Raw genomic sequence first — 13,811 nt, forward strand, 5'->3', positions numbered from 1 at the left:
CATGTCAGGTTACAAACTAGCAAAGCAAATAAAATACCGAACTGTATTACGTACATTATAAAAGGGTCATATTGTTAAAGTAAGACTCATGAATGTGAGCGTCGAATAAAAGGTTGATTAGGCCACATCGAGAAGTGCGTTTATTTCTGATCTGAAAAGAATGTGAGTGAAGGTTATCACCGGCACCATACCACGGACAGATTACAAATTAATGTTCTGACCAACAGGGGGCACTGCATCAGTAGCACCTCCCACCACCCCTCCCCCCCCAACCTCCACTCACAGCAAATGTTGCTACCCGTTGGCATAATGAGTAATTGAACGAAGTAATTGATAATTTAACCTGGTGTTGGCTTCGTGGTGAGGGTGGTGGCTTGGGATTCTTGGGTCCTGAGTTCAAGCCCCGTTTTCTGATGAATTAACACCAGGGGGTTGACTCAGCCTCTCATCCTTCTGAGGTCGGCGAAATGAGCACCAGTGTAGCAGCCAAAAAGCTGTACATGAAGGGAAGGGGTATCCACGGATTTATTTATTCTGGTATTGGTGTGGAGCAGGTATGATGGGCCGAATGGCCTCCTCCTGGGCATAAAATTTCCTTATAATTCCTTTGAAAAAAATTTTTTGAATTAATAACCCTCTTACTCTACAAATGTGATACACTTGTGAATGATTTACACACAAATGTTCTTATTACTATAATATAAACACATATTTATAATTTGTATAAAATAATATGCATTTTTATTTTATATTTTAAGTCTCGTACTTATTTTTGGAATTTCTTGGATATTCCAAGCGTTTCATTTGTGGAACATTTTGAACCCTCCACACAGCTGCATTCCAGAGAGGGTTCATTGGCTACCCAATATTGTCCCTGGTAGATTTTAGTTACAAGTAAATACCTGCTCCCTCCTGGAGTGAATTACTGCATCAGTGAAATACATTACTGAATGACGTTGATGCAACATCAGCTTGCACTCATGACTGCACTCTCTCCCCAACATAAAATTCTGATTTCACCCTCGTCCTTGTATTCAAATTTGACCTGGAATAACACGCATATATTGCATTGCTTTTCGTCCGGGTCATCTCTCCCACCCTCAGTGGGTAAGTGGGCAATTTTTATTGGGCTCACGACTAGCTCACATGTCACCCCAACATGTATGCAAAATTTGATGGAGATCGGCCAAGGCGTTTTCAATTTCACAAGGTTCAGACAGACAAAGACTTTTTTGATTTTGATGTACCATACTCTTTACAGAGCATTGGTGCTGCCAAAGCAGTTTCTTGTCAAAGGTTAAACTAGGTCGTTTGCCATTGCCTTCCCAGCATTGTTTGTCAATGCTCTATCCTTTTAAATGGTGAGCATCAAGCAAAGGAAGCAGCACGTACCATTTTTAAAATAAAGGCTTTGGTTTATCTTGGCCAAGGTTTGAACCACCGACCTCCCAGACTCAGAATGGACCATACATACGTACATAATACATACAAGCATATGGTTTATTTTAGGATAGAGAAATATATATATGTATGTATGTATATATATATATATACAGTGGGGAGAACAAGTATTTGATACACTGCCGATTGTGCAGGTTTTCCCACTTACAAAGCATGTAGAGGTCTGTAATTTTTATCATCGGTACACTTCAACTGTGAAAGACAGAATCTAAAACAAAAATCCTGAAAATCACATTGTATGATTTTAAAATAATTAATTTGCATTTTATTGCATGAAATAAGTATTTGAGACATCAGAAAAACAGAACTTAATATTTGGTACAGAAACCTTTGTTTGCAATTACAGAGATCAGACGTTTCTTGTCGTTCTTAACCAGGTTTGCACAGACTGCAGCAGGGATTTTGGCCCACTCCTGCATACAGATCTTCTCCAGATCCTTCAGGTTTCGGGGCTGTCGCTGGGCAACACAGACTTTCAGCTCCCTCCAAAGATTTTCTGTTGGGTTCAGGTCTGGAGACTGGCTCGGCCACTCCAGGACCTTGAGATGCTTCTTACGGTGCCACTCCTTAGTTGCCCTGGCTGTGTGTTTCGGGTCGTTGTCATGCTGGAAGACCCAGCCACGCCCCATCTTCAATGCTCTTGTTGAGGGAAGGAGGTTGTTGGCCAAGATCTCGTGATATAAGGCCCCATCCATCCTCCCCTCAATACGGTGCAGTCGTCCTGTCCCCTTTGCAGAAAAGCATCCTCAAAGAATGATGTTTCCACCTCCATGCTTCACGGTTTGGATGGTGTTCTTGGGGTTGTACTCATCCTTTTTCTTCCTCCAAACACGGCGAGTGGAGTTTAAACCAAAAAGCTCTATTTTGGTCTCATCAGACCACATGACCTTCTCCCATTCCTCCTCTGGATCATCCAGATGGTCATTGGCAAACTTCAGACGGGCCTGGACATGCACTGGCTTGAGCAGAGGGACCTTGCGTGCGCTGCAGGATTTTAACCCATGACGGTGTAGTGTGTTACTTATGGTTTTCTTTGATACTGTGGTACCAGCTCTCTTCAGGTCATTGACCAGGTCCCGCCGTGTAGTTCTGGGCTGATCCCTCACCTTTCTCATGATCACTGAGACTCCACGAGGTGAGATCTTGCATGGAGCCCCAGACCGAGGGAGATTGACTGTTATCTTGAACTTCTTCCATTTTCTAATAATTGCGCCAACAGTTGTTGCCTTCTCACCAAGCTGCTTGCCTATTGTCCTGTAGCCCATCCCAGCCTTGTGCAAGTCTACAATTTTGTCCCTGATGTCCTTAGACAGCTCTCTGGTCTTGCCCATTGTGGAGAGGTTGGAGTCTGATTGATTGAGTGTGGACAGCTGTCTTTTATACAGATAACGAGTTCAAACAGGTGCAGTTAATACAGGTAATGAGTGGAGAATGGAAGGGCTTTTTTAAGACAAAACTAACAGGTCTGTGAGAGCTGGAATTTTTACTGGTTGGTAGGTGATCAAACACTTATTTCATGGATTAAAATGCAAATTAATTATTTAAAAATCATACAATGTGATTTTCAGGATTTTTGTTTTAGATTTCGTCTTTCACAGTTGAAGTGTACCCATGATAAAAATTACACACCTCTACGTGCTTTGGAGGTGTGAAAACCTGCAAAATCGGCAGTGTATCAAATACTTGTTCTCCCCACTGTATATATATATATATATATACATATATATATATATATATATATATATATATATATATATATATATATATATATATATATATATATATATATATATATATATGTATATATATATGTATGTATATATATGTATATATATGTATATATATGTATATATATGTATATATATATATATATATGTATATATATGTATATATATATATATATATATATATATATATATATATATATATATATATATATATATATATATACATATATATATATATATACATATACATATATACATATATACATATATATATACATATACATATATATATATATATATATATATATATATATATATATATATATATATATATATATATATATATATATATATATATACCGGGCGTAGTGGCGTGTGCCTGTAATCCGGCTACTCGGAGGCTTGGGTTGGAGGATCGTTTGAGGACGGGTGCTCTGTACTGGGCCGCGCTATGAGAGGGTGTAGGGCAGCCCGGAATCATGGCGAAACCCAATCCTTATCCCTGTGTTGTAAGAGGCGACCAGGGTTGCGTCAGGAAGGGCATCCGGCATAAAATCTGTGCCAAATCAGGATGTGGATTATAACAGATGATCCGCTGTGGCGACCCCTAACGGGAGCAGCCGAAAGACGAACAACACATATATATATATATATATATATATATATATATATATATATATATATATATATATATATATTATTGTGGTTCTCGGAACCGCATGCACACAACAGATAGGTGTCCCAAGACAGTTATGCCATTAATATACATGTAGATAGACCCCTTCCTTTTGTTTAGTGGGAAGACAAGGAAGTGCATTGCTATGGTCTAATAGTTAGGTTATTAAATCATTTTTCCTTTTTTATTCCATCCCCACTGTTTTTCTTTTCTGAAGCAAAATCCACGACGTGCGCTTTGGGCTGGACTAGCGCTTTGAGCTTCCACCGTCTACCCGAAACCAGACATGTGCGGCGAGTCACGTACGCGTTAGCACCCAGGTGGGCGGACTGTACCGGCGTCTGCCCGAAACCCAGCCCAAGCCGGCGGACCATGTGAGGGGTTGGGGCCAGTCAGAACGCACGACTCGGGCGATGACGTCGGATTCGGCATGGCCCCTCCCCTGAGCCTCGGGCTCCATAAAAAACAGGGAAGCTCCTCCGAATTGAGAAGAGTGTGTTCGGTGTGTGGGTGTTTTCACGTGGAGTGTTCCTGCTTCTCGACTCCACCCACGTCTTGCCTCGACAGCCCACGTCCTGTTCATATGCTCCGCCCACATCTCGCCTCGACGAACCGCCTCCTGCCTGGTTCCGCCTACTGCTCCACCCTCGCCCTCTGGACTCCGCCCTTCTCCACTCAAGCTCCTCCTTCAGAACACAGGCACCACACGTGCGACTTGGACCAGAGAAAACACGACTACTGTCGGGTACGGCACCTCGGAGCATCCCCTCCCCCGAAACGCCAGGTACCAAGAGCATAACCTCAACCCCCTCCCTCCCTGACTGCAAAAGTCCCTTCTCATTGGGGTTTCTTTTTCTGTGTGTGTCTGAGTGTGCTGGCACCTGTCTGTTGAATAAGTCTGTAGAAGATCCTTATTGTTGTTACTCTTATTAATCTCGCGTCAAGTCTGCACTGTGTCTGCTTTAGTAAGTTGCTTGTATTATTGTCGCACCACACCTCTCTCCTCTTTCCCTGCGTGACAGACCCAATAAATCTTTGTTGTGCCACATGCTTTTCCTCGCTTGCTCTTAATAAATAATTGTCATTACGAATGTTCCCAGCTCGCCTTTGTCTTTTCTCTCATTGGTCCAGCATGATTCGAATCAATGTTTAGCCGGGTCTTTATTCCCAACGATCCGTTTCTTCTAGCCAGTACGTCCTTGGCAGTGTCGCTCGGCTGCATCCGATCGGGAAAGGTGCTCCAATCCGGTAGAGTGATCCGGTTCGGACAAGGCGTACCGAGGGCGTGGTTCCCCGATAATTAAACCACGTGGTTAATTAGGTAACCTGATTCCATAGACGGGAGGACCCTTGGTCACGCGGTTGAGTTATTGGCGTCCACGGTCAGTTAAGCGACTCGCCGCGTCAGGAATTATCCGTGAGCGACGGCCTCTAATTCCGGGGAGTCTGGTGGGAATCAATGTAGCTTCCCCCACCTTGTGGTCTTCTCACCCGACCCCACCGGCCCGCAACAATATATATGTACATGTATGTGTGTATATATATATATATATATATATATATATATATATATATATATATATATATATATATATATATATATATATATATATTGTTGCGGATTCCGCGCCCGCCGGCGTGCTGACGGCCACGTAACTCGAATCGCGGCACGTCGCCCACCAGACGGACAATCCAGTCGTGACCCTCTCGGACTAACGCCGGGAACCAGTCACGGCTGGACCTTTCGGTCTCACCGCGATCGAGCCAATCAGCCCCCGCGTGGGATAGGGTTGCTCGCCAAATTCGACCTACCTAAGTACCCACGCGGAGGGTAGACCGGGCGATCGCACCTCGCCGCAGGTCGACTTCGGACACGGGCCACTTAAGCGAACCGTTCCGTACTATCAGAATAACCGAGCGGTGTTATCGTCGACCTCGACGGTTCGATTAATTATCGGGCGTATTCAGCCCACTACCAACCCTTAACGTGAAGCAAGATGAGGATTCAATGGGAGAAATGACGAAGCGAAGCGGGAAACAGTTCAACACAAAGCACATTTATTCGCGGCACACGGGAAGCACACATATACAATTCCACCAAAAGCACACAGAAAAAACACAATTCCATTGACACAAAAAGCAAATATAAAAGCGAAAACACAATGCAGAGCTAATACCGACTACCGAGCACACGGCAACACTTATACAATTCTACCTCACAGACGGCGCCGACAACACATACTCAAAACCAAGGAAAGAATACCCTCAAGGATGAGGCGGGCCTGAGGCCGAGACCGGGTCGCGCCTACCCGTCTGGTGATGAGACGCGGAGCGGCGATGGCGCCCCAACTCCGCGGACCTCGCGGACAGTGTCTGGCAGGGGGTGGGAAAGGGCCCCCTTGGTCGCACTATCTCAGCGCGGGGGGAAACAGGAGGGGGTTGCTGATGCTCGGGGTATAGAGGATCTTTATTATGTGCGACGAGCGTCTCCACCTCGGCCAGGTCGCGCTGTCGGCCTCCCTCGGGTGCAGCTTCCTGCACGACGCGAGCACCCCCTCGTCTGGTGTCGCCGCCTTTCCACAGCTCCGTCCCCTCCGTTCCGCACACGATGAGCAGCTCCACCGCCCGCGAAGTCTTGACCCTCTGCTTCCGACTCTCCTACTCTCCGCCTCTGGACTCTCCGACTCTCCTCTTCTTGACTCTCCGACCTGACGAACACGGTCCTTTTATCCCCCCGTAGCTTCGCCTTTGACCCCCTCCCTTTGACCTTTCACCTCGCTCCCCATTGGCCCGAGAAAAAGTGGGCGTGAAGGCTTTTTGATCCACAAATTTGCATATATCGATCATCCTGGAGGCGGGGCCAAATCGCCCCTCGCTCACCGATTGGACGGCAAAAAGTGGGCGTGTGTCGTTTTTGATCCGTTTTTGAAGCACAAAATCCGTGATTTTGTACACGCTGTTCGACGCGCGCCCTGCACGAGTCCAACACCGGTACCCACAGCGGGGCAAGAACGGAGGCGATGCTACGGTTGCGAGGTGTGACGTGAAGGTCGTGGCGGTTGTGGTGAAGCGGTGGTTGTGGTTGTAATCATGGCGGTTGGTCCAAAATAAAGATAGTAAAAGAAAAACGGCTATCCTGAAGAGTCGCAGCACGCATAAATGACATGTATTCCCACTAGACAATGGGTTTGGACCTAACTACACATGTACTTACCGAGATACCTCACCTAAGGGACCTGAATGGTGGTTTGCGAATTTGGTAACCACAACACTACCCCCTCCCCTTTTTACAGACTCGTCCCGAGTCGTCAAATTTTCGTGTGCCATCATGTGTAGTTTTCCCCTAGTACATTTTACCTACGGATCCCTGAGTGCGACATTCATGGTATTCGTGTCCCCAAAATAAATAACCTGAGGGCTGCGTAACTATCTAAACAAACTCACTCACACGGACGACTTAAATAAAATTGCCGGCGCTAGACAGACATGCCGGGGGCGCACTCATATTTACAGTACATCTTAACCTTAACTTACAAATTTTACACTAAACCATGGCCCAGGATCATTGAACTCTGCAAAAGAAAAGCAGTTAGCAGGGAGCCAGGCTGCCCACATGCAGTCTCTGGCTCAAACAATGCAGGTGACAGGGAACGTGGCTGGCTGCTCACACGCAGTCCAAGGCCTTCCCTTTTGAACTGAACGCAGTGAACCACAACGGTGCATGGGCTGCACAAACGCAGTCTCCGTGCCAGCTCAAGTGGCACACGCAATGAGCACAACGAATGGATGGATGAACACAAACACGGTGCACGGGCCGCCACTGCAGGCCCGTGTTGTAGCTGCCAACGGGGCAGTTCTCGCAGCTTGCAAACTGTTGCCTTGCGGATCCTGGCGCACATGGAAATGAACAGGGGGGGCAAAGCAAAATTGAACGGGGCTGGTGAACCTGGGCAGTGGGCATGGCAAAGGCAGCAGGCAAACTCAGCCCGCAGAATAAGGCCGTTGCAGGCAAACACAGCCGGCAGATGAACTGGCCGGCACAGGCCTTGAAGAAAAACAGCCAGCAGATGAACTGGCCGGCACAGGCCTTGCAGCACAGCAGCTGCAGACGATCCAGCCGGCACAGGCCTCGCAGCAAAACAACAGCTGCCGATGAAGTTGGCCGGCACAGGCCTTGAAGAAAAACAGCCAGCCGATGAAGTTGGCCAGCCTTTGCCGTTCAATGGAGGTTGGTGGAGGGAGTGCGGTGGTGCTGGCCACTTGGAAGGCGGGCTCGGACCTACCTACCTGTCTCCCTCCCAACCTATCGCCTTTGCCTGTCACTGTACATACCCACTCCCTTAATTTGTCAAACCCCAATTTAGCCCCAACTTATTTTTTTTGTTGTTTTTATTTTTACTTCCCCACTATAAATCGTCCCCTAACCCCCTTTGTCGTCCTTGTTCGGCTAACCTATCCTGTCACCTAGCCTACTCCCAACCCCTGCGTTCCCTTACCGGAGGGGAATAAGGGAGAGCTAACGTCCTGTGTCGAGGCCCAACTCAAGCCTCAGAATGGCCTCCCCAGAGTTCGGCGATCTAACCCAAAGTGGGTCCAGCGGCCCACAACGAGAGCGAGGGGATGGATGGTGCGGAGGGGTACATCTCCTAATCTACCCTAACCATTTAACTGTTAAACTACCCCGGGGCTTTCAACAAGTGCCTCTTGCTTAAACTATTGGTTCTAACAACCCAGATTCCCGTCGCCTGTGTTGGTGTCCTCACAATTTCGGGCCTCGCCCCCCAATTTTCTCTCCGTGCCCTCACACGGTCTCCTGGCTGGGACACGTGGCTCCCTTTGGCAGGCACGACCCTCTGCCGATTCTCCCGCTATGGCACCCCCGGGCACTACACTGCCTCCGAGCCTACCAGCTCCCTAACACCGGGGAGTGCCCCCCATGGCACCTCCCCTGAAACGCACACGTGGCAGGCCGGCCTCCCGGGCCCCTTTCCGAGGGTCACCCGTGCCCACAACACTGCCCACGCGGCTAATGGCGCCCCGGGCCCCCGCACCAAGCAGGCGTACCCGTGCCCACTACTCCATCCCGGCCCCCCATGGGCCCATGGCCTACCGCGGCCGACTAGCCTGGTGCCCGGGGTACCCACTCAGCGATACTCACCTTTCGCAGCCACGCTCCCAAGCCCGTCAACAGGGCTCCTGTACCCCTCCAAACGGGTTTCGAGCCTACTTTCCCACCAACAACAAAACGACCTCCATTTTGTAAATTTGACTAACCCAGCTAACTCACTTTACTCTGACCCCGGGGTCCCTTGGGCGGGAGTCACTCCTCCCCCCCAATCACTCATCGCACCATGCATTCCCCATTCACTCCATACACACAGACCCGCTGGCCTCACTCACTCACCAAGCACATGCTTCCACTTCACTCACCAACTCTTCAACACACACACCGCTGAACTCTGCCATCCTCCTAACTACATCCCCTAACTAACTCGTGCTCCCACGTCGTCCCTTAAACTAGTAGCACGTTCCTTTTAACACTACGTAGCTAAGCTACGTCCCCTCTACACATCCAAAGTCTGTCTCTGTCTCCAAAGTAATCATTTTATTTCCCAACCTAAATCTGGCTACAATCCCTCTAACTAATCCATTCCACGGACTCCATGAGGACTTACCCCTGCCCCATGGAGCCGGTCTAGCTAAGCTAACCCTTCCCCCTAACTAGTTTCCATCCTGTGCCCAGGGTGTCAAGGGGGTCTTTCACCCCTTGCCCAGGAATCCTGTGCACCCGAAAGTGAGGCTTGCTTGTTTTTTTTTTTCATGCGCAGCACCTGCGCGGCAACTCAGAGCTCGCGCACTTTGCACCTGCCCGTGACGTCATGCAGCTGCACGTGTTCCTCGTCCCTCCTTGGACGGGACCATCCGGCAGAGATACCCCTCCTGCCGGATTCCAACCACACGTGCAGCCATGACGTCACCGTGCGCAAAAACAAAAAAACACAAGCCCCACTTCTCGAGGGGTTTCCCACGCGAACACATGTGCTTTGCCCGTTGGAGCTGAACACACACGATCGCGTGGAGAACCCGTCCGGTCCAAATCCATTTACCTGCCTAAACTTTGTCCGTCCGCGGGATCGGCAAATCCACCGCGTGCGTTTCCGGACCGGGACTTCACTCTCGCAAGCGAGCACGTGGCGGTCTCGTGCGTTGCACAGCACGAACCGCGTGCTCACTGCTGGGTGAACCCGGCACGGTCCTCGAAACAGCTACAGCCGCTACTCGGCTTTCTCTCCTCTGTCGCCGTCTCCGTGTCCATTCCACACACGCATACCTGCGTGTTACGACGCACACAGTCCACTCCATCACATTCACACCGGGAGACGCGGCTGCGTGCTCCCGCATGCCAACCGACATCTCCCTCACATACCGCTCTCTCACACACACGGTCTCCCTTGCACACAGCGACCTTGCACACGGCCGTTCACTCACGCATGCGGGGGCACTCACCCGCGGTGCCTCATTCACACACCGTGCCCCACTCATACATGCGGGGGCACTCAACCGCGGTGCCTCATCCACACACGCGGGGGCACTCAACCGCGGTGTCTCATCCATACACCGTGTGCTGGGAAGCACGTACACCGGCACAATCGCCACCACACCACTCACACGTGGTGCCTCACTCATACTGGCCGTTTCACTCACACACACGGCCTCACTCACACACGGTGCCTCACCCACGCACGGCGTGCTGGGAAGCACGTACTCTGGCTCCATCGCCACCACACCACTCACACACGGGGTCGCTTCCACACACGGGGGCGCACTCACACCTTGCACCACACACACAGGGACAACCACACTGGGGATTTGTGTCCCCACAAGGGTCTCCGGGGCCTCTATACCCCCCAAGCTCGCCGTGCACCCGTCCACAGCACCCGTCCTCTCAACCTCGCAAAGCACGACCGAACTCACCTGGTCGTGACTCGCCTCAAGGGGGCATACTCCCTCCCCTCGTTCCTGGAGGAGGCCATCCAGGTGCTCGCACTGGGTCTCTACCCAGTCCGCCAGCTCACCCCCATTATCCTCCACTACCTCTGTGTGTGTGTGTGCGTCACTTACCCCGTCTTCCTCGTGTGGTCTTTCCTCTATTTTTTCTATCTCCCGTGTCTCTGCCAACTCTTCACCCTTTACCTCCCTTGTCTCAACTATTATTTCCTTTGTCACGGCCTTCATGCCCGCCTGCAGGCATCGGCCCATGTTCTGCGTCTCACCCCGGAACTTTTTCATTTCTTCCTTCATGTTTGCTTCCATTCCGTTTATTTGCTTGTTCATTTCGTTTTTCATTTCATTTGTATTTGTATCCATCTTTTCGTTCATGCCTTTCATTTCGTTTGTATTTGTATCCATCTTTTCGTTCATGCCTTTCATTTCGTTTGTATTTGTATCCATCTTTTCGTTTATTTGTTGTGTATTCGCATCCATCGTCGTTTTCACTTCATTCATTTGCTTGTTCATTGCCGCCAGCATGGCGAATAGCTGGGCCATGTTGGGTGCGCTTGGGTGAGCCGATTCGGCAGGGGTTGGGGAAGGGTCTTGGTGGAGAGGGGGGGGGGAGGTGTCATACACCGCGGCCGCTGCCGCACCCACCTCGGGCCCTGGGTTCAGTTGGGCGAGTCCGTGTTCCTGCACAAACAACATTTCCTGCTCGGGGATTCCATCCTGGACCATGGATCCTACACATTCTACATCCATTTCTAATACCCCCGGCTCCCGCTCGCCTTGAGACGCCATCTTGCTTCTCGTGAAGGGTTAATTTGCTCGCTCGTAATTTGGAGGGAATCGGGGGTCGCTTCTCTCACCCCTGGACCGATTCCCGTGAATTTAGCCGGAGACAGGAGAGCCCGTTTTCCTGTTCTCCGATACCAGTGCCGCGAGGAGGGCGATGGATTTGTATCGCACGACCTGACACCAGTGTTGCGGATTTCGCGCCCGCCGGCGTGCGACGGCCACGTAACTCGAATCGCGGCACGTCGCCCACCGGACGGACAATCCAGTCGTGACCCTCTCGGACTAACGCCGGGAACCAGTCACGGGTGGACCTTTCGGTCTCACCGCGATCGAGCCAATCAGCCCCCGCGTGGGATAGGGTTGCTCGCCAAATTCGACCTACCTAAGTACCCACGCGGAGGGTAGACTGGGCGATCGCACCTCGCCGCAGGTCGACTTCGGACACGGGCCACTTAAGCGACCCGTTCCGTACTATCAGAATAACCGAGCGGTGTTATCGTCGACCTCGACGGTTCGATTAATTATCGGGCGTATTCAGCCCACTACCAACCCTTTACGTGAAGCAAGATGAGGATTCAATGGGAGAAATGACGAAGCGAAGCGGGAAACAGTTCAACACAAAGCACATTTATTCGCGGCACACGGGAAGCACACATATACAATTCCACCAAAAGCACACAGAAAAAACACAATTCCATTGACACAAAAAGCAAATATAAAAGCGAAAACACAATGCAGAGCTAATACCGACTACCGAGCACACGGCAACACTTATACAATTCTACCTCACAGACGGCGCCGACAACACATACTCAAAACCAAGGAAAGAATACCCTCAAGAATGAGGCGGGCCTGAGGCCGAGACCGGGTCGCGCCTACCCGTCTGGTGATGAGACGCGGAGCGGCGATGGCGCCCCAACTCCGCGGACCTCGCGGACAGTGTCTGGCAGGGGGTGGGAAAGGGGCCCCCTTGGTCGCACTATCTCAGCGCGGGGGGAAACAGGAGGGGGTTGCTGATGCTCGGGGTATAGAGGATCTTTATTATGTGCGACGAGCGTCTCCACCTCGGCCAGGTCGCGCTGTCGGCCTCCCTCGGGTGCAGCTTCCTGCACGACGCGAGCACCCCCTCGTCTGGTGTCGCCGCCTTTCCACAGCTCCGTCCCCTCCGTTCCGCACACGACGAGCAGCTCCACCACCCGCGAAGTCTTGACCCTCTGCTTCCGACTCTCCTACTCTCCGCCTCTGGACTCTCCGACTCTCCTCTTCTTGACTCTCCGACCTGACGAACACGGTCCTTTTATCCCCCCGTAGCTTCGCCTTTGACCCCCTCCCTTTGACCTTTCACCTCGCTCCCCATTGGCCCGAGAAAAAGTGGGCGTGAAGGCTTTTTGATCCACAAATTTGCATATATCGATCGTCCTGGAGGCGGGGCCAAATCGCCCCTCGCTCACCGATTGGACGGCAAAAAGTGGGCGTGTGTCGTTTTTGATCCGTTTTTGAAGCACAAAATCCGTGATTTTGTACACGCTGTTCGACGCGCGCCCTGCACGAGTCCAACACCGGTACCCACAGCGGGGCAAGAACGGTGGCGATGCTACGGTTGCGAGGTGTGACGTGAAGGTCGTGGCGGTTGTGGTGAAGCGGTGGTTGTGGTTGTAATCATGGCGGTTGGTCCAAAATAAAGATAGTAAAAGAAAAACGGCTATCCTGAAGAGTCGCAGCACGCATAAATGACATGTATTCCCACTAGACAACGGGTTTGGACCTAACTACACATGTACTTACCGAGATACCTCACCTAAGGGACCTGAATGGTGGTTTGCGAATTTGGTAACCACAACAATATATATATATATATATATATATATATATATATATATATATATATATGCATATATATGTGTATATATATATATATATATATATATGCATATATATGTGTATATATGCATATAAATATATATATATATATATATATATATATATATATGTGTATACATATATACTTGGTGAATGCACCCGGCACTGCCCGGGTTCTTTTTGAATGAATTTAATCTTCTATACATATGTCTGACGCGAGCACAGTATCAGTTCCCTATTGGGCCATGGCAGTCATAGGCTAAGGGGGTTGGTGAGGGGGAAACAACCCCCTCCCC

The 13,811-nt window shown here is 49.9% G+C and overlaps 1 protein-coding gene across 5 annotated transcripts in view; it reads right to left on the reverse strand.

Moving 5' to 3' along the window:
- The window catches only part of LOC147010725 (sodium/hydrogen exchanger 2-like), a 101,106-nt gene that overhangs the window by 1,669 nt on the left and 85,626 nt on the right, over positions 1-13,811 (reverse strand). The window lies entirely within an intron of this gene.

The sequence above is a fragment of the Eptatretus burgeri genome, chromosome 16 (genome assembly GCF_056783735.1).
Source record: "Eptatretus burgeri isolate ZD-2024b chromosome 16, Ebu_testis_v1, whole genome shotgun sequence".
NCBI classification, from domain to species: domain Eukaryota; kingdom Metazoa; phylum Chordata; class Myxini; order Myxiniformes; family Myxinidae; genus Eptatretus; species Eptatretus burgeri.